Source organism: Macaca mulatta, chromosome 1 (assembly GCF_049350105.2).
Source record: "Macaca mulatta isolate MMU2019108-1 chromosome 1, T2T-MMU8v2.0, whole genome shotgun sequence".
Taxonomy (NCBI): domain Eukaryota; kingdom Metazoa; phylum Chordata; class Mammalia; order Primates; family Cercopithecidae; genus Macaca; species Macaca mulatta.
Genome location: NC_133406.1, coordinates 172,930,268 through 172,954,614, shown reverse-complemented (window position 1 = coordinate 172,954,614; position 24,347 = coordinate 172,930,268). Strand labels below are relative to the sequence as shown.

Here is a 24,347-nt window from a genome sequence, read left to right as displayed (position 1 = left end):
TAGTTCATTCCTTGTGCTGAATACTATTACACTGTATGGATATACTGCAATGTCTTTATCCATTTGCAGTTGAGAGACATTTGGGTTGTTTGCAGTTTTAGGTTATCATGACTAATGCTGCTTTGACTATTCAAGCACAGGTCTTTATGTGAACATATGTTTTCATGTCTCTTGGGTAAATACCCAGGGATGGGATTGTTGGGTGGTTTGGAAAGTGTATGTTTCACTTTATAAGAATTTACCAAGCTTTTTCCAAAGTGGTTGCACCATTTTTACATCTCCACCAGCAGTGTATGAGAGTTCGGGGTGCTCCTCATCAACATTTAGTATGATCGGTTTTCTTTTTTTTTTTGTTTTTTTAACTTTAGCCATCCAAGTTAGTATATAGTGATATCTCATTGTGGTTTTAATTTGCATTACTCTACTAACTAATAATGTCGAACATCTTTTTATGTGTTTGTCATCCATATATTTTCTTTGATAAGGTATCTTTTCATATCTTTTGCTCATTTTTAAAATTAGATTTTTATCTTCTTGTTATTAAGTTGTAAGAGTTCTTTATATATTCTAGATACAAGTCTTATCAAATACTTGTTTTGCAAAGTATTCTCCCGGTCTGTGGTTTGCCTTTCCATTTTCTTAACAATGTCTTTCAAAGAACAAATGTTTAAAAATTTTAAAATACTATTTTTAAACATTTTTAAGTGTTATCAATTTTTTTCTTTTATGATTTTTTGTATCCCATCTTAAAAATCTTTGCCTATTTCAAAGTTATTGCAATAATCTGCTAAATTGTTTTTCCTGTAAGTTTAGTAGTTTTAGCTCTTATATTTAAGTCTATGATGCATTTCAAGTGAATTTTTGTGTATGGGATAAGTTAAGAGCCTATTGCTTTAACACCATTTATTGAAAAGATTATTATTTCCCCATTGAAATACCTTGGCACTTATGTTGAAAATCAATTGACCACATATGAGCAGGCCCATTTCTGTATCTCTACTCTTTTCAGTTAATCTTTATGTGTTTCTTTATGGCAATACCATACCATTTGTAGAGTAAGTCTTGGAGTCATGTAGAGTAAGTTTGTTTTACCTTTTCAAAATTATTTGACTATTTTAGGTCCTTTGTATTTCCATCTGAATAAGCTTGTCAATTTCTACAAAAAAAAAAAAAAAGAAATTCTGCTTGGAGACTCTACTTTCTTTCTTTTTTTTTTTTTTTGGTTGCCCTGCCTGCCCACATGTTCTGTTACAATATACAGATGACCCTCCATCTCTGTCGGTTCTGAATTCACAGACTGAACCAACTGTGGATCAAAACGATAGTTAAGTCTATGATGGTTGAGTCTTTAATGAACATGCACAGACTTTTTTTTTTTCTTGTCACTGTTCCCTGAACAACACAGTATAACAACTATTTACAGAGCATTCACATTGTATTAGGTATTTCAGGTAGTCTAGAGATGACTTAATACATAGAGGAGGATGTGCATAGGTTTATGAAAATACTACACCATTTTATACCAAGGACTTGAGCATCTGCAGATTCTGGCATTCAGGGGGATCCTGGAACCCATCCTGCACCTGACACTGAGGAGTGATTGTATGTTGCAAAGCAACAGAGTGACGTTTTTAGATTCCATTTTCCCCAAACTCTCCAACAGCATCCCATTTTATTTAGAATGAAAGCAAAATACCTCCAGTGGCATATGTTTAGTTTCTGTCACCTTTCTGACGTCATCTTCTCTTCTCATCGCTTTCTGTGGCCATCCCAGGGAGACTCTACTTTCTATAATGATGGCATGGAGAAGAGGTAGAGAAGTTTCTTTCCACAGCAAACAAGTATAAAACTGGACAAAATTATTAACAACAACCATTTTGGAGCACTGGTAAATGACCAAAGTCAAGTAACAGTTTTAGAAGTTTCACTCATGAAAATTTCACCACACCAAATAAGAAGACTGAGTTTGTGGCCTCCGTTGTTCTGGACATGGCACAGGAGGCATTCCTATGCAAATATCCATGTTGAATAGCAAGAACCTACAGTTTTAATGGTTGGAGGTGGTTGTCTTGGTTTGAGAAGTGTGGCAGAACACCTAATATGGAAGAATTTTGTTAATAGACCTGAGAGAGCCATAGAAAGGCTGATATCATAAAATCTCCACATATCTCTGAATAAATGCTAAGCTATGTGTGCATCCCAAGAGCCCAGTTAAAATTAAAAGTCTGAAGAGACTTGAGAATCTGCCGTACCTTTAAATGTGCTCCTTGTCCAGGCGCAGTGGCTGGCTCTGTAATCCCAGCACTTTGGGTGGCTGAGGCGGGGGGATCACCTGAGGTCAGGAGTTCGAGACCAGCCTGACCAACATGGAGAAACCCCATCTCTACTAAAAAGACAAAATTAGCCAGGCATGATGGTGCATGCCTGTAATCCCAGCTACTTGGGCGGCTAAGGCAGGAGAATTGCTTGAACCTGGGAGGCGGAGATTGTGGTGAGCCATCGCACTCCAGCCTGGGCAACAAGAGCAAAACTCCGTCTCAAAAAAAACAAAAAATAAAAAAACAAAATAATAAAATTTTTAAAAAAGTGCTCCTCAATGGATATACTCAGATGGCAGAAAGTGAAAGTCTTGCTGGCTTGAGGTGTCTTAGCATAGCCTCCACCCAACATATTGGTTTAAGAAGAAGAAAAAGAATCCAAAATTACTGAACATGTTATTTACAATTCTACTTTTTAACCCCCATCCCCAATATAGAGAAATAGAAAAGTATGACCCCTACTCAAGATATGAAAAACAGTCAATAAAAACTAATTCCAGGCTGGGTACAGTGGCTCAAACTTGTAATCCCAGGGCTTTGGGAGGCTGATGTAGGGGGACTCCTTAAGGCCAGGAGTTCATAACCACCCTGGGCAACAGAGTGAGACCTCATCTCTACCAAATATATATATATATTTGGGCATGGTGGTACATGTTCTAGTAGTTCTATCTACTCCGGAGACTGAGGTGGGAGAATCTCTTCAGTGCAAGAGTTTGATGTTAGAGTGAGCTTGATTATGCCACTGCACTCCAGCCTGGGCATCAGAGTGAGAGTCTCTCCCCCACACTGCACCCACGCCCCCCACCCAAAAAAAACCAAAACTGATTCCAAATGTCCCCTGACATTGCAGCTAGCAAAAAATATTTCAAAGCAGCTGTTATAAATATGTCTTAGGAATTAAAAAATATATGTGTTCAAATAATTAAGGGAAAGTATGCTAATGATGAGTGAACAAATAGGAAATCTCACAAGAGAAACAAATTTGTTTAAAAAGATTCTAATGGAAGTGCTAGAGCTGAAAATACTCTATTGAAATGAAATTTTTTGGATGAGCTCAACAGAAGATTTGATCTGTCCGAAGAAAGTCAGTGAGCTTAAAGATAGATTCACAGAAATTACACATCTGAAGAATATAGAAAAGATGGAAGAAAAATGAACAGGATCTCAGACACTTGTATGAGATCACTAGAAACAGTCTATCCTACATGAAACTGAAATCCCAGAAGGAGAGGAAAGCAAAAGAAGCAAAAAAATGTGTTTGAATGAATAAAGGCTGAACATAATACAATTAATGGTTGACTTCTTCTTGAAAACAGTGGAAGCTAGAAAACATTGGAACGACATATTCAGGTGCAAAAAAAAAAAAAAAACCCACTGTCAACCAAGAATTCTATATCCAGATTATTCTTGAGGAATGAAGACAAAATAAAGACAATTTCAAATAAACAAAAATGAAGGAAACTTATTGCTAGCATATCTGTACCTACAAGAAATGCTAAAGGAAATCCATTAGGCTAAAAGAAAATGACACCAGATGGCAACTCAGAGACTCAAGAGGAAGTGTAAAGCACTGGAATTGGTACATATTTGCACAGATATAAAAGATTTTACTGATTTATATATTTTCTCTTTTTATTCTCTTAATTTATTTGAAAGACATGACTCTTTAAAGCAAACTTTATAACACTGTACTCGAGGATTCACAACATGTATAGATGTAATATGTATGACAATAATAACACAAAAGACAGAAATGCTACTATAACTATACTGGCAATAAGTTTCTATATTTTATCATTATTTATTGAGTTAGACTGGTATAAGTTAAAGATGCATATTGTATCTTTTTTTTTTTTTTTGAGACGGAGTCTTGCTCTGTCACCAGGCTGGAGTGCAATGGTGCGATCTTGGCTCACTGCAACCTCCACCTCCCAGGTTCAAGTGATTCCCCTGCCTCAGCCTCCCTAGTAGCCAGGACTACAGATACATGCCACCATGCCCAGCTAATATTTTGTATTTTAGTAGAGACAGGGTTCACCATGTTGGCCAGGATGGTCTCGATCTCCTGACCTCATGATCCACCTGCCTCAGCCTCCCAAAGTGCTGGGATTACAGGCACAAACCACCGTGCCCAGCCTATCTTTTTATTTTTATTACATATGAGCTATCGCTATGTTGCCCAGGCTGGAGTGCAATGGCTATTTACAGGCACAATCCTGCCGTTAATCAGCATCAGACCTTTGACTTGCTCTATTTTCAACTTGGGCTGATTCATTCCTCCTTAGATAACCTGGTGGTTCCCTCCTTCCAGGAAGTTCCCATATTGATGCCAAGCTTAGTACAGACACCTGATCAACATAGCACACTACAGCCCCAAATTTCTGGGCTTAAACAATCCTCCCATCTCAACCTTCCAAATAGCTAGGATTACAGGTGTGTGCCACCACACCCAGTCTCATATGGTATGTTAGAGGAATTACTAAAAAATAAAGCAAATAAATATAGCTATCAAGTCAGAAGAGGAATTAAAATAGAACAAAAGAATAAATTTTTCATTATTCAGCTCCCACTATAAATGAGAACACATGGTATTTGGTTTTCTGTTGCTCGGTGGGCTTGCTGAGGATAATGGCTTCCAGCTCCATCCATGTCCCTGCAAAGGACATGATCTCAATCCTTTTCATGGCTGCATAGTATTCCATGTTGTATATGTACTATATTTTCTCTATCCAGTCTATCATTGACGGGCATTTGGGTTGATTCCATGTCTTTGTTATTGTGAATAGTGCTGCAATGAACATACATGTGCACACAGAGAGGGGAACAACACACACTGAGCCTGTTGGGAGGTGCAGTGCGGGGAGGGAGAGCATTAGGAAAAATAGCTAATGCATGCTGGTGACGGGTTAATAGGTGCAGCACACCACCATGGCACATGTTTACCTATGTAACAACCCTGCACGTTCTGCATGTGTACCCCAGAATTGAAAATTAAATAAATAAATTTTTAGCACAAAAAAGAGTAAAGGAGGAACACAGGAGCAACAAGAACAAAAAGATGAAGTGAATAGAAAAACATAGCAAAATGGCCTAACTTTTCTAGCACTTGATGGTTATATTTACTGTGAATATTTACTAAATATTCTAATCAAAAGTCTGATATTGTCAGACTGGATAAAAAAGCAAGATTCAATATTTGGTTTTTACTTGAGATGTGCTTTAAATTCAAAGTCACAAATCTCATCCAGTGAATTTCTTACTTTAGATAATATCTAGATGTTCCATTTGGGTCTTTTTCACATTTTCAAATTCTCTTCTCATTATGGCTATGTTTTCTTCTACCTTTTGAACATATGGAATTGTTTTAATATTCTTATGCACTAGTTTCATCATTGATAGCATTTTTGCATCAGTTTCTATGGATTGGATATTGTCTATGTTTTGGGATATTATTTTCCTGCTTCTTTGCATACCTCATGGTTATTTATTTTTTTCTCAGATACTGGGCGTTGTGAATTTATGTTGCTGGTGGCTAGATTTTCTTACATTCTTTTAATGTTGCAATTTTTTTCTGGTATGCAGTTATTTGGATAACAGTTGGATCCTTTCAAGCTTGCTTTTAAGCTTTGTGGTTTTGGGTCCACAGCAGCCTCTAGTAAGGTTTTATGCTGACTATTAAGATGTTTTACTTCTTAGTTTCCTACTGATGCGCCATATATCATGAGACCTGTTCACTCTGACTTGTGGAAGCAAGAATATTTTCCAGTGCTATATGAGGTCCAGGAATTGTTCTGCCTACTCCCTTCTGGTAGGTCTTTCCCTGACCTCAGGTTATTCTCTCTCACTCCCATTAATGCCTAGTGTTCCATTATTGGAACGCTAAGCATGTGGGAGTTATTTATATCCTACTGCTCAATGTCATCGTCAAGGTCTGATTTTTCAAATTCAAAAAATTGCAACCTCAGGTATAAGTGGGTTAAGTAGATCACTGCAGATCCCCGGAGCTCTCCTGTATAGCTCCTTCCTCTACAGTACTCTGCTCTGTAAATTGTGGCTGCCTTGTTCTCCCCTAACACCAATCTGCTTTCTTCATTACCACTGGATTTTGTTTGGAGTTTGGTTTTTCAGTGCTACTGCCTGAAAACTCCCTTCAGGGGGTAAGCTGGTGCAATTACAGAGCTCACCTGGTTTGTTTTCCTTCACTTACACACTACAGTCCTGCTCTGCCTATTGTCCAATTTCCAAAAAACCATTGTTTCATGTATTTTTCTAGTTGTCAAGTTGTTAAGGCAGAAGAGTAAATTTGCTCTCTGTTCTAACATGTTGGCCAGAAGCAGGAGTTTCAGTTCTTTTGCTTTTTAAAAATACTTTTATAATATTTTAAAATTTGGGGTATTTGAAGATTATTTTAAATGCACAGTAAAAAATACTGTAAGTTGGGGTGTTTTTTGATAATTTTTTCTCCATTCAAAGTACTATTTATTTATTTTTCTACAAATTTCTCCTTTAATAAGGGCTTGTTCATTTTGTAGGGAAAATGTCCGAAACATCAGGCTGTTCACAACAATAACCCACAATATCAACTTTATAAAACAATCTTAAGACTGATTTTTTTTAAAGGATGCATTTGACATGCCAACTCTCATTCACAAAAATACACTGCTACATTTGTGCTGCACTGCCCCACGCAGCACACGTACGTGGGATATAACCCACATACTTCTAACTCAAAGCTGCCCTCCAGTGCTACTGAACTAAATGAGATTGCCTTTGCAGGTAGGGAAACAACTACTGAACTCATGTATGAATGAAAAGAACTGTACTCCTGCATAACAAGAGATTATTTTGGAGACAGTTGATAAAAACCATACATCCTTTTTATCGAACAGTCGTAAAGAGGTATCAAAATTAAAAGCAAAAATTACAGGGTAAGACTTAACAAAACTACTAGGAGCCTCAAAGGAAGTGATAACGAGACTAGGCTCAGAGCAATATGAATTAATGAACATGGGAAGGACAAGGATGGGGAGAACAGTGAGCATGTGCTGAAGATACTAGGGGAGAGAATCAGGTGAGGAATTTGATCTTAGACAGCCGCCTAGGTAAAGAGATAATGGGATAGGATTTCTAAACCCCATCATGTGCTTAAGAGTCGCTCTCAGCCAGGTGCGGTGGCTCACACCTGTAATCCAGCACTTTGGGAGGCCGAGGCAGGTGGATCACCTGAGGTCAGGAGTTCGAGATCAGCCTGGCCAACATGGCAAAAACCCACCTCTACTAAAAAAAATACAAAAATTAGCTAGGCATGGTGGCACACGTCTGTAATCCCAGCTATTTGGGAGGCTGAGGCAGCAGAATTGCCTGAACCTGGGAGGTGGAGTTTGCAGTGAGCCGACATTGTGCCATTGCACTCCAACCTGGGTGACAGAGCAAGACTGTCTCAAAAAAGAAAAAAAAAAGTCATTTCTGCCATTGGCGCTGTCTCTGTCATCCTCCCCTTTCTCAGCCTCTTTTTAATCATCCTTGATTATCTCCAATTGGTCACCCCCACATTCAGTATCATCGTCATCCAGCAGGTCCTTCTCCTCAGCAGAGTCATCTGCAGCCCCTCAGACTCCTTCTTCACGTTAGTCTCATCTTACTTCATGGAGCTGCTGCTCTGCCCGTTCACATTCTTCAACTCTACTCCTTGTTGGCTCTCCTCCTTTTCAAATTTCTGCAGATTTTCCAGTAGAGAATCCACTTTTTGTTTTATCTGGGTCAATTCCTTCTTATAGCCCGAAGGTCATCTCCTTTCAATTTGGAAGATCCCCACTGCCCACTCTTAGAATTGAAACCACTTTTACCCCTTTGTGAGGTGTTTCCTGATACACGCTGGCGTTTTGAGGGCACTACAGCCCAAGCACTAGGAGGAGGAGGAGAAGCATGTGCTGGATCACTGTGCATCCTGTCATAACAATCCCTTTGAAAGTCACAGACCAAGTCAAAAGAGGAGCCGTACATCTCCGCTGCAGATCATCTCATGCCGGCTTTTCTTCAATTCACTTTCAGCTCTGCAGCCAGATTAGTATCTAAAACTTGGCTGGCAATCATTCTGCCATTCCCTCCTGCCACAGCAGCCTGGGTATTTCTCTCATGAACATAGTGAATGGAGGCAAAGCCCTTATGAACAGAGCCACCCACAATTTTGCCATACTTTGAAAAGATTGCTTCCACATCAGAATTCTTGACCACAAGCGTGTTGAGATTCCCAACAAATACTCTGGGGTTCATGGAGTGAGGATCTCACTTGTTGGTTACATTGCTAGCCATTGTGTTTGATGGAAAGTTTTCTCACAAAGCCAAAAACAGGAGTGGGAAGGGAGATTCTGTGTCTCCAACTCCAGGGTTCCATGTGGAGAAGTCAATTGCTGCTTGAGGTCAACAGCATGGCCACAATCACTCAGTATTCATCTCAAAGTATTACTTATAAGATTCATCTTCGTTGGTCTAACTACAATTCATTCATTTCACTGCTGTATAATCTTCCATTGTGCGAATACACCAAAACTTACTTATCCTTTCTTTTGTCCATGTTTGGATTATTTTAATTTTGTGCTATCATGAACAAAGAATAGTGCTATTAGGAGTATTTTATGTATGTCTCCTAGTAGGCATATGTAAGAATTTCTCTAGGTTGTATGCCAGGAGTGAAATTACTGGGTTTTAGGGTAGACAATGTCCATTTTTTAGGATAATGCCCCCCTGCCCCGCCCCAGCCCTCCGCTTTTCATTTTTCAATCTACTAGGCTACTTTTACTTTCTCAACCTCTTCCTTTACTAGCTCAGGACCTTTGCACAAACAATTTCCTTTACTTGAAACACTTTTCTCACTTGCAACTTACAAAGCTTGTCTTTTGCATTCTTTAGATATCAGCCTAATATCATATCCACAGAGAGGCCTTCTCTGCTTACCCACCTGAAAGCAGATTGCCTCACTTTATTCTTCATCATAGCACCCAGCTCATTTACAGCTTGTCTCTCACCAGGCTATAAGGCTCAGGAGTGTAGGAACAATGGTTATCTTGTTGAACATTGTTTATCTAGTGCCTAGCTCAATGCCTGGGATGCAGTAGGCATTTAAGAATATGTTTTCTGGATGAATGAATACATAAGCAAACTAATAAAAGACATTATTATCTTCACTTTACAAATAAGGATATTGAAGTTCAGGAAGGGTTGTATAACATAGTGACATGATACAGATAGTAGCTGAAGAAGCCAGGATTTGAATATAGGGTCTGTTTTTCAAGGCTTTGGATAGCATAATTAAAGTAACAGAACTTTTCAATATTTACAAAGGTGATCTCTCTGTTAGTTTCTGGAACCCCTTCAACATCTTGTGTTCCAGGACTTTGGGGAATTTCTTAAGCAGAAACTAACTAGAATTCATCCTTAGGCTATTGGGCATCTCTTACTGTAGCATGCTAAACATGGGTATTTTATAGACTGTTTTCATATTACAGTAGGGTTTCTATGCAAGATGGAGAAGGGGGAACACTTGGATATATTCCACAAATTAAACTTGAACTATTCCACAGACTTAGTATCAATCTTTTCTGTGCCTTAAACATAAACTAGAATGAGTTTCATGAGTTCCTTGAGTATAGAAACCACATCCTTACATCTTGGTGTCCCAGATGTCTAGCAGAGTATCTAACTTATAGTGGGGACTCAGCACCTATCAGATGAATGAAAAGTAGCAGAAGCTGGATTATGAGGGGTGACACCATTTCACCTTAAAGGTAAAATAATGCAAATGAGATTATATGCACATGTATTTTATGTAATATATAAAATATATACATAGATATATGAATGAAGTAAAATGAGATAATAGCATATTCTGAAGACTATTTCAGAAATGAGCATTATAAGTTATAGAAAAATTAAGTTACACAACAAACTAGAATATCCTGGGCATGAAGAGTATTAAAATCATGGAATTATTGGTAAAATTCTCCTATAAAGTAGAAATAAATACAACCAGCTACTACACACACACACATACACACAAACACACACTCCAAAAAGAATTCCAGCAAATGCAATTGTGGTAGAGAAATGAAAGCACAACTAAAATCTAAGTGATAGTATGTACCATTATGTTAGTTTTTATTATAGAAGGCTATGTGGCCTCATCGCTAAAGACAGGGGGATGAGCATCAAACCTCAGTTCAAACCCAGCTCTGTCATTTAGTACTATAAGAACGTGGCAAATTACAACTCTGAGCTTCTGTTTTCTCAGCTGTAAAGTAAAGACGATAACACCTATTTCATACGTTTATCAGGAAGATCAAATGAGACAATACGAATGTTTAAAATTGTCATTGGCACATGTTAGGTGCTCAGGAAATGAGTGTATTACTATTGTCATCATTTTCATCATCAGTATCATCATCGTATTGGCAATTTGAGCAACACATTCTAATGGTCATCTCATGAAACTAGAGATCTATCATGTCTGTGACAGTACAGAAAGTTTTTATTCTATGTACTTGCCATTGCCTCCTTTTTCTACTCAAACAATAGACCATTGTAAAGTACTTGGCCAACTGGATTGATCTGTTGTGGTAACAGTTAATGCCAGATATGCCAGATACACTGGAAATATAAATATTAATCCTATTCCAGGTGAGGAATACTAAGTCTTCCTGATTATGGAGCCTAGAAGCTCTTGATTAACAATTAAAACAAACAAACAAACACAAAGTTTGAGAGTGGGAGAATTACTCTCTTGCGCAGTAGAGGATAGACCTGCAGCTGAATCCTTGAAGCCAGATATCTTTCTGAGCACCAGTTTCTTGATTTATAAACTGGGGACATACTCACCTGTTAAGGTTTCTGTGAGGACTAAATCATATAATGTCTGCTAAATTACCTAACAGAGCAACCAGGACAAAGTGATACTAAAAAATAAAAAACTAAACAACAACAACAACAGAAACAGTGGTCTACTCTTTCCTTCCCAAACTTTTTGAGTGTTCTAAAGACTTGGTAAATGGAAGCTAAAAAATCCTTTTTGAGAATAAGAGGCAGCTGGATGACAGTGGGAGATCTTGTTGGAGGACTTAGAAGGCTTCCTGTTTTTACAAAAGCATGAATTAAGAGAACAATAAATAATGGAGCAGCAAAGGAAGAGGAATTAATGAGTGCCCTCTCTTTGATTTTTCCTTGATTTCTACATCTTGTCTTCCTAATATACCTTCTTCTTAGGGTTGCATTGTAGCCTAGATGCTTTTAGAACAAAATGTTCAGGTAACACAACCATACAAATTAAGAATTGACTGTCAGAAGTAATGATAAAGATATCATACTGGCATACATCTTTATTGGTTATGCATTTTTGTAAGGACTAATAAGTTCTGTGAAGCTTCATTTTTTTCTTTCAACTCACAACTATTAAGGATCAACTATCTATTAGGAACTGTGCTAGATGTTAGTAATACAGAAAAAAACACTGTCAGTTCAAGTTGTTTGCATTCCAAATTCTTTCCTCTTACTTCCAACTCCACAAATGTGACTGCAAGAAAGAATTTTTACACAAAGACAAAACTCTTTCATCCTGATGTATGACCATTGTTAGCCTTTATAATGACAGGAAGTCACAGGGGGATAATGCCAGAATGCTACAAAGACAAAGCAGATAGACCCATAAGGAAGAGGGAAGTAATTAATCGATGGGAAATAAATTTTTAGTTTCAGTATCTCCAGTGATTCTTTTAATCATTTCTAGTAAGTATCTGAAAAATCTGTTTTTAGTCTTTTTATTTATAAAACTTAAATCAGGGCCGGGCGCGGTGGCTCAAGCCTGTAATCCCAGCACTTTGGGAGGCCGAGACGGGCGGATCACGAGGTCAGGAGATCGAGACCATCCTGGCTAACACGGTGAAACCCCGTCTCTACTAAAAAATACAAAAAACTAGCCGGGCGAGGTGGCGGGCGCCTGTAGTCCCAGCTACTCGGGAGGCTGAGGCAGGAGAATGGCGTAAACCCGGGAGGCAGAGCTTGCAGTGAGCTGAGATCCGGCCACTGCACTCCAGCCTGGGCGACAGAGCGAGACTCCGTCTCAAAAAAAAAAGATAAAAAAATAAATAAAATAAAACTTAAATCAGAAATATTAATTACTTCAGTTTTGGTTTTGGTACATAATAAGAACACAGGGTCGAGCGTGGTGGTTCATGCCTATGATCCCAGCACTTTGGAAGGCCGAGGTGGGTGGATCACTTGTGGTCAGGAGTTCGAGACCAGCCTGGCCAACATAGTGAAACCCCATCTCTACTAAAAATACAAACAAATTAACCGGGTGTGGTGGTGCATGCCTGTAATCCCAGCTAATTTGGAGGCTGAGGCAGGAGAATTGCTTGAACCCAGGAAGTGAAGGTTGCAGCAGTGAGCTGAGATCATGCCACTGCACTCCAGCCTGGGCAACAGAGTGAGACTTCATCTCAAAAAAGAAAAAAAAAAAAAAAAAAAAAGAGAGAGAGAACTAAACTAAAGTGTTGTTTGACTTGAGTATCTTGAGATACATAATTTTCTTACACATTGTTTACTAATCTCATGCATAGATCCCATTAAATTTCCTTACATTAAAATTCTCTTTGTTCCCTCTTTTGTAGTTATTTTAAATTAACTTTTCCTCACTGTATTATTTGCATTGTTTCATGCTACCCTAAGTCCCTTTGGAATCAAGGAAAAACAGACAGAAATCTATGCCTTTGGCCATTACACTAAACGTGTTGAGGAAACAACCTCGCTTTGTGCGTTCTTTCAGAAGCACAGATTCTCACAAATTCTTTTACCGGTAACAGTTAAAAGATAATGATGGTGATAACAAATGCCAAATTTATGGGGTTTCAATTTATTTTCTTAATAAGGATAAGTCTGGTTATTTATTTGCAATAGTAGCCCACATTTCAGAGCACTTTCCACCTAGTTACAAATAAAAGATTTATTAGTAATATTTACAAAAATATATTAATATATTTATATCTAAAAAACATTGCAATTCATTTATTCCACTCATTTTCTCACTATATGTAACCAGCAGGAGGGTTAAAGGTTCAAAAAGCCCCCTGGAAGTCTTCCTTTTGGGATAGCTCCAGCGCATAGCATGAAACAATATAGCTGCATAAATTATTAACACCACTTTAATCCTCCGATTAAAACTGCAGTGTGAAGCAGACTGTTTTCCTATGTAAGCCACACCACGGGAGCATGTTAAGCACCTTTAGATGTTATTCTAATTCTTCCAGCACTTAGCACAGAGCCTCTGAGCACGATAGGCTCCATTATACATGGTTTATTTGCTGGGTTCAGATCATTTGAGTGCTATTTGATACACTAAATCATTAATAGGTAAAGTGGGATTCATAGTCAGTTCAATTCAACATTTGTGGAGCACCTACTATGTAATATGATCACATCACTCCCATGCTTAAAATCTTTCAGTAATTCCCTATAGCTTTCAGGATAAAATCCAAGCTTCTTAATACAGAATAAGAGACCCTCCCTAATCCATCATAATGGCAGATATATGACATACAGACTCCCACTCCCCTCTTCTGCCCCCACAACAAAGGGAATCAATGTATCCCATCACTATTTCCCGCTGAGACTGGCCATAGCTTCAGAATCCTTCACAACACAATGTTCTAGACAACCACCACCAAAAGACCAGAGTGAAAATCTATTTGCTAGTCCTTTCTGATGATCTAGCATTCGAGAACTTCACCAAACACCATTTGCTCCAGGCACATAGAATGACATGTAGTTCCCTAAACATGCAAGACTTTTCACACTTATGTACCTTTGCATATATTGTCTCTCCCTAGAATAATCTTCCTCCTTTTTCACGTTTAGGTAGCTCCCACTCATCCCGCATAATTCAGATGAAGCTTTAACTTCTCAGTCTGATCCCAATATCTTTCTTCTGCACTCTTGAAGTACTTGGCACTTAGCATTTTTTTTACTGGACCATGATTATTAGTGGTTCATCCCGCTCCTTGACTAAAGTTAAATTCTTTAAGAGTAAAGGATATGTCTTATTTTACCTTGTATCTCAGGAAGCCATCACAGAGCCTGGCATACAGTAGGTATTTAATAAATGTCTAAGAATAAATGTTCTAGTCACTCTACTAGGTTCCAGGAACACCATAAAGAATAATGCATAAGAACAGGTAACATTTATTCAACATTTATTATGAGCCAAGCACTGCTCTAAGCATTTTACATGTATTATCTTATTCAAACCTCACAGCACCCACCCTTCAAGGTAGATTCTGTGCTTGGAAGGACTATAATAGATGTATGTTCAATATAAAGCGGTAGCACAGAAGAGAGAGTGATTAATGTGGTAGGAGATGGAGGGACAAATGATCAGGGAAGCTTTCACTTAAGAAGTGGTATTTGCCAGGTGTGGTGGCTCACGCCTGTAATCCCAGCACTTTGGGAGGCCAAGGCAGGCAGATCACGAGGTCAGGAGTTCGAGACCATCCTGGCTAACACAGTGAAACCCCGTTTCTACTAAAAATACAAAAAAATTAGCTGGGTGTGATGGTAAGCGCCTGTAGTCCCAGCTACTCAGGAGGCCGAAGCAGGAGAATGGCATCAACCCAGGAGGCAGAGCTTGTAGTGAGCCGAGATAGGCCACTGCACTCCAACCTGGGCGACAGAGCAAGACTCTGTCTCAGAAACAAACAAACAAACAAAAAAAGAAGTGGTATTCAAATTAGGTTTGGAAGACAAAGAATAGCACAGGAAATGGAATGAAGGGAAAGATAGACTAGGCAGACAGAGGAGTGAAACAACACACATAGGAGTGAACCAATATGATGTTTGGCCAGCAGGACCCAGTGCAAAATGAAGATGTAGGGAGAGGGAATATATGCAAAGGCATCTAAGTGAGATGGGGTTCCACTGTGTTGACCAGGCTGTTCTCAAAATCCTGGTCTTAAGCAATCCTTCCATCTCAGCATCCCACAGTGCTGGGATTACAGGCATGAGCCATTGCACCTGGCCAGCATGAAGACGTGGTTTCTTTCATGCAAGAGTTAGTTCAAAATAGTTATAGCAGAGCATTAAATGAAATGGAGCCCTTCTAAACTCAGTACCCTGTCAAACAGCATAGGTTGCACACCCATGAAGCCAGACCTGCTGGGTACCATAAATGCTTCAGTATTGCTGGAACAAGAAGTACATGGAGAATAAGTACTTTATGAGGCAGGAAATGACACCAGTGACATCAGCAAAGGCCAGATGCTATGCTATGCTAAGTAGCCTGGACTTTGTCCCAGAGTTAACAAGAAGCCATAGAAGGGATCTCAGCATTGATGCAACCTAATTGCATTAATTTGTAAAAGGATACTCCTGGCAGCCTTATGGAAAGTAGACTGGACGGTAAGAGAGGAAAACAAGGGAACAGCATGGCAGCAGTGGCCATCATGTGGGCCAGAGAGGCTCAAGCCTTCATTTTGGTCTTTTCAGTGGGGATATCCAAGAAAAGCAGTCTGAGAAATAAATAGAAGGTATGGCTTGTCGGCACTGACACTCAAGGTGCACATGAGGGAAAAGGAATAAATGAAAGGCGGAACCAAGGGTGTGGCATTCAGGAGAAAAGTTTACCATTTTGCTCCAGCCTGCCAGACCAATTTAAAGTAGTGCATGATATAATTATTCAGCATCATTTATGTCAGTGACATTCCCAGCCTAGAGAAGGCTAATGCACAAACAGCAAGGAATGAAGCCATTATGCAGATTTCCATTTCTGTAACTTCCATAAGCAAAGACGCACATGAAGAGTCTATTTATTTTTTTCTTGATCTATTTCCAAAGAACAGTGGCTTTGGGTCACTTGAGTTTTTCCTATGAAATAAAAAGAGATGATCCTTACACCCTTCCGATGGAATTTCTCAATTACCAAGCTATTCCCAAAGCTTCTTGAGTTCTCTTTGGTTTACTTGCACTATTTGAATGTGATCTCCAATATAATAAGGATAAAATTAAATAACACGTTAGTTCTTTGGAGGTTCAAACACCAATATTGGCTTCATTTATACAAAAACAGTAAACACCTACATCCTTGGAGGCTGACAGTAGTTCACACAACTAAATTACCTGTTCTTAACCCTCTAATGGTACATTTTTCTGTTCAGTTGTTGAAGATTCAGTCAATTTGTGGAAAGTGTCCTAATCATGCTAACTTCCCTTTCACCTCTTTGCTCATAAAACTTAGGGAATTAGAATATCAACATACACAAATTTAAATAGTCAAAGTATTGATCTACTTATGACTCATAATCCTCTTCATTAAATAACAATTTTTAAAAATGGGAACATAGTAGATTATTTTTCTGGTTTCAGGGATAACTGACACCTTTCAAACTTTTCTTTACTGTTCTAATTGTTCCTAAAGAAAACGGCAATCATTTAACAAAATGCTAACAATGGGGTAGCTTGATGTGGCTGAAAGATTATGAGGTTTCAAATCAGATGGATGAAAGTTGGTACAGGTGTGGACAAGTTATTTAACTTCTCTCACCTTCAGTTATCCTGGGTGTAAATTGGGATTTTTATCTACATTGTAAGGTTAACAGAGGACTGAGTGAGCTCAAGGTTGTCCCTAAGCAGATCTTCAATAAAGTCAGGTTCCTGGGTAGCCTGTGCGTGTCTTTGGTAAGCAAAACTAAATGATGCTTAATACCTTTATAACTTTTCCCTCAATTTTAACTGGTTGGTTGGCTTCTGAGGGTGAGTTCCTTCCCTTTAGGTATAACCAAGTGGGAAGGTCCTTCATGATCTCAGCTTCAGAACATGAAGTTCCTAAGCTGAAATCAGCTCTCCCAGGGTCAGACCCTGAGACGGCAACACCAGCATTGGGAAATTCAGAATCTTCTTCTTACAAACAAGTGGGGAGCTCTTACATTTCCTTCTTTCCAAAAAATGCTTTTAGCTCTCATATTTAGTGCTTCAGTAATTTCCTCAGAAGTCTCTCCCGATCTCCCTGACCTCCTCACTTGATCATATCCCCTGCTATAAACTCTCATAGAAACCTGTAATTGTTTCTTTGTAGAACTTACCACAATTATAATTGAGCAATTAATTCTGAAGTTAGTTGTTTCAAGTACATCTCAATGTTAATTACACTGCAAATCTGTCTTGTTCAATACTGTAGACCTAGTACCTGGTGCACTCCCTTGCACCTACTAGGTGCTTAACAACTATGTATAACAAAACGAATGAATGGATGCTGGGCCCTTGTTAACTAATTTGGATAAACACATATATTATTCATACACATAATGATTTGGGTTACTTTGCTTGATTCACATGTGTAGTCTTCAAACTAAGGATTCATCTTCATATACAAGGACATTTGTGATTGGTAATCAGTGCAGAGACTTATCGAACTGCTTTGATCACAGTGGGAATGGATTTGTGCAGATCCAGGTACACTCTCCCTTAATAATTATTGTGTCCAATGGTATACACTTACAATTTGGTGAGACAAATGAAACTGGGCAAGTAAGGGTGGAACAGAGTTGAGAGAAACGCCTCTCAAATGCAATGAGGTGGTACCATTAAGCTTGTCTATAAAAGCTGAGTATACTTAAGAGTGATTTCCTGAGTCTAGAACTCTCAGCAATGCAGCCAAGCAGTGGGTGATGGGGAAAAGCGACAAATCCTGAGAAACTGCCATGTGGAAGACACTGAATCCACTGACATTGATGTATCTCCCAATTACAGTTGAAGAAATGGAGGTTGATAAATGTTATGTAAACTTTTCAAGGTCACAGAGCTGGGATTCAAAATAAAGGCAACTTAATATGTAGAAAGTACAAAAAAATACTGGAAAAGGGCAAGGTAGAGAATATAGGGAAATAGAGAGCAATAGGATAGGTCTAACTGGCACAGGCATAAGGGCAGCCTCCTTCTCTAAGAAACTACAATCATAACAACTGACTCTGTGACCCATCCTTATCCCCCTAATATCCATTCCATTCCTCTTAAAAGGCAAACATGCCAGGTATGTAACGGTTTGAGAGGTGGGAAAAAGGCATCTCCACCTTAGAGCCACAGTGATCAGTAATCACCTTAGTAGGGATGAGTTATCAGATACCGGAAAAGGACATGAGGGTTGGTGGAATAAAGAGAGGAACATGGGCAAGAGGAAGAAAAGGTAATCAGAAGAACAGGTGATGGGCACCAAATAAAAATCCTTTCAAGTCACCATTTTGCCCTGCACCAGCATTGTAAATCATTGCCTTTGCCCCAAGGTATGCAATGGATACATTATAGATCCATAGTTAGAACCATGGTCAACAGATGTCTGAACCTCACTATGGTTAATCCATAATCTTGGCCTCTATTGCATAATGATCTGCAAGAAAAAAAATTAAATGGTTCTATCATTAACCAAGTTGCTTATTCCTGGATCTGAAGTCACTTTTGATACCTCTACTCATTTATTTATCACAGCCAATCATTTGCCAAGGCTCAGTTCTACTTCTGAATATGCTTGCAGGTTCACCACGTGCCTTCCTCTTTAATCCCTCACAGTGCCATTCTATCTGTCTCTAAAAGACTTTTAACACAGTATCAGTCTTCCACAAAGATACAATTGTCCATGAGGTTAGGAACCATGTCCATCATTTTACCATCATATCTCCCAGGCTTAGCACAATCCATGGCACACAGTAGGAGCTTAACAAATATTTACTGGAAGAGTAAATAAATATTTGCTGACTGAGTAACTAAATAAATAATACCCTTTTAGTCAGTCCACAAATATTTAGTGAGTCAGTACCCTCTGCCAGGCAATGTGTAAGGCACTTAGGATACAGTGAACGAGATAAACATAGTACCTGACCTTTTAGAGCTTATAGTCTAGTAAACTTTTTACCTTTTCTATTGGAATGAAATAACAGATCTAAGCTCTTATAAAATCTTACCTGATTATCTGGATCTTCTCTGAGTTTTCTTGAGCTACATAATTTAACCCTTAAATGCTCCGTGCTAAGCTCTCTATTATTTTTCTCATCTCCTCACCAAAAAGGTAAGATCCTTGAAGGCAGATAACTGTTTCAATTTTTGTGTGTATGTGTCCTATCTTAGTCTACACAGAAGCTTCTTTTAAGAGACTGAAAGAATGGAACTCTCTGAAGTAATGTAAACTTTATATATCTTGATAGGGGATATATCACTAATAGGGTTGTGTCCTGATTGGGCTTTATATCTTGATTGGGTTACACAAGAATATACATTTATCAAAACTCATCAGATTGTACATTTATGATCTGTGTGTTTCACTGAAGATAAATGTTACCTCAATTAAAAATATATTTAAAGTAACACACACTTATTATATAAAACATCACCAAATAAAAGTAGGCAAAAATAAGAAAATAAAAATCACCAGTAATCTCATCACTCAAAGAGGAACACAGGCTAGATGCAGTGGCTCATGCCTGTAATTCCAGCACTTTGGGAGGCCAAGGTGGGAGAACTGCTTGAATCCAGGAGTTTGAGACCAGCCTGGGCAACATAATGAGACCCCATCTCTAAAAAACATAATTAGCTAAGTGTGTGCCTATAGTCTCAGCTACTCAGGAGGCTGAGGTAGGATTGCTTGATCCTGGGAGGTCAAGGTTGCAGTATGAGCTCATACACATCATGACTGGGCCACTGCACTCCAGCCTGGGTGATAGAGAAAGATCTTATCGAAAAAGAAAAGAAGGAAGGAAGGAAGGAGGGAAGGAAGGAAGAAAGGAGAGAGGGAAGGAAGAAAGGACGGAAGGAAGGAAGAAAGTACGGAAGGAAGGAAGGAGAACAAAAAGGAACACTGCTTAAATTTTGACGTATATCCATCCACATTTTTTTTGCACACACATACACACACACTATGGATTCATATAGAGTGCAGTGCCTTCTAATTTCTTTATAAACATATACTGAGAACATACATAAAAGGTTCTTTATAATTACCTCTTGAAGGATTAATTTGCTAAACTGCATAAAAATCAGAATCCTAAATTTGTTTCCAAAACCTTTGGAGCGTACGATATTCCATCATCATTACCATCAACACTTGTTGAATATCAAATGTCATCCCTAAAGAGTTTTCTTGACAAAGAATGATCTTTTGCTAATGTTGCTAAATCTTAACTGCTAGGTGATCACTAACAGTAAATTTTTAAGCTGGTACCAGATTTATGATCAGCTTCAACTAACATTCTAGTGTTCTTAGTGACCAAGTACAACAAGCATCACCTCAGAATTTATTCTTCTATTCCCCTCACATTACTAAGCTGTTATAAGATCCAATTTATGGCAAGCTGCTATTATATTCATTGTTTAATTTGGGTAGATTCTAATTTAATACAGGGACCCACATAATTGTATGGCTAGACTGTTGTGATCTACATCCTCATAAAATTTACCACAATATGAGCTCATACACGCAAATCTCACATTTATATCAGCAGTTCAAACCACATCAAACTTAAGACATAATATTTGAAGTCAGCAAAGCCACAGCCCACCTCTAACACTTCCTAAAAAAGTCCATTGCTAAATCTAGTTCACCAAGAAGATGGCATATGGGTAAATATTCTAGTGAGTCCTTTGCTGGTTTCCTGATGGTGCTACACAGACTCAGACAGAAGGAGAATTACTTGGAACTACCCAGAAAATGAGAAGAGCAAGGACTAGAAGCAAAGATTTGTGAGAAAGGGAAATGTCTTTTGCTTTACACTTTTTGGCAAATGATAAAAGGCAGCTTTAGTGACAGCAGCCAGATGGAGATCAAATGACAACTGTGAGTTCATAATGGTCTCCAGCATTCTGGCAAGCACAGGGGCAGTAGGGGAAGTGGGAGGGGTCAGCTTTCCTGGTACTACAAGTCAGTCTGGTGCACATCAGTGTTATCTGACGTCAGCTAAAACCAGTTCTGAGGCACTACATTGGGACCAGCTGTTACATACTGAAAGCACCCTGGCCTGCCTCTGTGCACTCCCTGAACTCCTCCTGCCTATAACATTTACAGGGCGCTACCAGTTAATTTATGTTCCCTACACCAGGGAGGATCCAGATGCCGAGGCTGCAGTTGCTGATTTGAAAGGAGCTCACAAATACAGGAAGCTCTCAGAGGATAAAAGAAAACATAAGAGTATTTTACAGTGAACTTGAGAAACTCATTGTTCTGTATTAAAAAAACACACACACAAGAAGGGTTTGAATAACATCAAGCCTGTTCCTTAGCATGCACAGAAACACGATTCACGTTACCAAAACTGCCTAAAAAGGCTGGTTGTGGTGGCTCACACCTGTAATCCTAGCACTTTGGGAGGCCGAGATGGGTGGATTACTTGAGGCCAGGAGTTCAAGACCAGCCTGGTCAACATGGTGAAACCCTGTCTCTACTGAAAATACAAAAATTAGCCAGGCATGGTGGCTCGGGCCTGTAGTCTCAGCTACTCTGGAGGCTGAGGCACGAGAATCACTTCAGCCCGGGAGGCAGAGGTTGCAGTGAACCAAGGTTGCGGTGAGCCAAGTTCATGCCACTGCAATCCAGTCTGGGCAACAGAGCAAGACCCTATCTCAAACAAATAAGGAAACAAAAACAAAAAACAGCCTAAAGATCTAAAATGCACTGACGGGGGAACCTCAGTTCATCTGTAGTTAGAAAGGGAATATGTATATTGGATCTACCTGTGGCTTGCATCAAAATTCAGGGGAATTTTCACAGCAGTAGGTGAGGACCGGGAAGTCCAGTCAGCACTTTTGCCATTAGCAATCATGCCTCAAGTGTTAGAGAAAATGGAAATAAATACAATATTTTACTTAGATGAAGGAATTAAGAACAAAGAAAACTAGAAAGGACATTGGAAAATGGGTGTCATCTAATTAATATTCATGACGTCCTGCTACATGCTGTGTACTCTAAGTGCTGTGCGTATTTTGCCTCATTTGATTTTCATAATAAATTTAAGAGATAGAGAAAAGAGGCAAAAGAGCTTAGGTGGCTTGCCCAAGCCTGATTCCAGAGTCTGCATTCTGAACACTACACTCTGATGCCACGTGAACCACAGCTGTTCTAGAGGAGCATAATATGTGGTTAAGAATGTGAGATTTGCAGTCCCACAGATGTGCATTTGCATCTTGCCTTGGCCATTTAGCTATGGGTCTTTTGAGTTAGTAACTAGTTTAACCTCTCCAGTAGGCTACAGCTTACTTAGCAATAAAATGAAGATAATAGTATCTATCTCATAGATTGTTGTGAGGGCTTAGTGACATCATGTAAATAACAATTTTGCCATACTGCTAAGCATGATAAGCATTTAGCAAATTAGTATTTTTTCTTCTTTTTATATTTTAAAAATTTATTTTAATTTTTTTTTAGAGATGGAGGTCTCACAGTGTTGCCCAGGCTGGTCTTGAACTCCTGGTTTATATGATGTCATGGTCTCAAGTGATCCTCCCTCCTCAGCCCCCTGAGTAGCTGCGATTATAGTCGCGAGCCACCATCCCAGCAAAAATTAATAGTCTTATTAATAAATAAGGTCTGGGGGAGGATCACTTGAGCCTGGGAGGTGGAGGCTGCAGTGAACCAAGATTGCGCCACTGGACTCCAGCCTGGGTGACAGAGCAAGACCCTGCCTAAAACAAACAAACAAAAACAAATAAACAAAGAAAAATAAGGTATAGTGGGGGTAGGGGAGGAAGTGTCTTTAAAGGAGCTGGCAGGTCTTGAATCTATTATAGTGTTGAGGACAGCATAACTTCTGATTTTTCTAAACATCTCTGGAAGCCAACTCACTGCTGCACACGGATTTCATGAGAAAATCTTCTAAAGGAATGCACATAGGTTGAAGTTTTGACATCTCTGATTTTTGGAAATTATGCTGAGTGTCTTTTCATTAATTTAAACTTGGAGAAGAATGAAGGGAAATGCTCACATCATAGGTGACAACCTGAGAAAAAGTAAATTGCAGAGCACTGTAAAAACCCAGTGTTTAAGGACTCCTCATAGCTAGAACCAAATAAATTAGGATTTCCACTGTGGTTAGATTTAAGGCAAATACAGCTTTAGGATCACAGATGGACTTGTTTTGATAGTTTACATAAAAGATATAAATCCAAACTTATAAAATGGAGTAGAGGGTCCATTTGCTAGGGATAATTAGGGACACGCCAAATTAACCAAACTTAATTCAGATGGTCATTAAACAATAACCCCACCTGGTTTTTAGTCGTTTTACCATCTGTTGCAGCTCCTTCTTCTCAGATGGGAGAGGTCGCGCTAACTCCCAGGTGCGACCTGTTTATTAAGACGCAGTGCCAAATCATACTCCATAGCATTTGGTGACCAGACAATAAATTCAGGTTAATAAGGCAAGTTGTAACATAACTTCAACCAACCTATGGAAATAGATTGAAATGTTTGAAAATTGATATCAAAGCAGAGGAGCATGAATGTTTTTTAAATTCTTTAGGCACATTATCTCGTGATTGAATTTTTAAGGCCCAGAAAAATATTTTTTTTGTGGTAAGGCAAGGTATTTGGGATTTTTCAGTGACTGTGGAAAAATATAGAGTAATTATAGAATAAAAATTATTAAGTAAAAAATGTTAGAGCTGGAAAGGTCTTAGAGAACAAGATATCTCCCATTATGATGAGTATGCATGTCTCAGGGGTTATGGGGTGTATTGCAGGAGGGGATCATGAGGGGAAGCCTAAACTTGCCAATCCCTGCCCTTCACCCCCACTGCCATCCGGCTACTGCAGCCACAACACTTCCACTTTTATCTATCTATATGTGGGGATTATGCCTACTATGGATTTTGGGGAAAGGGAGTTTCTTTCAAAATTAAAAAGAGTTCACAAATATTTGTCAAATGAGGAAACTGAGGAATAGAGAAGGTAAACAACCTGCTAAAGATTATATCATTCAAGCCACATTCTCAGAGGGACATCAGATGAGATTTATTATT

At 38.8% G+C, this 24,347-nt stretch overlaps 1 pseudogene; it reads right to left on the bottom strand.

Moving 5' to 3' along the window:
* Window positions 1–7,637: 7,637 nt before the first annotated feature.
* On the bottom strand, window positions 7,638–8,630 carry LOC100430111 (heterogeneous nuclear ribonucleoproteins C1/C2-like; annotated as a pseudogene).
* Window positions 8,631–24,347: the final 15,717 nt, after the last annotated feature.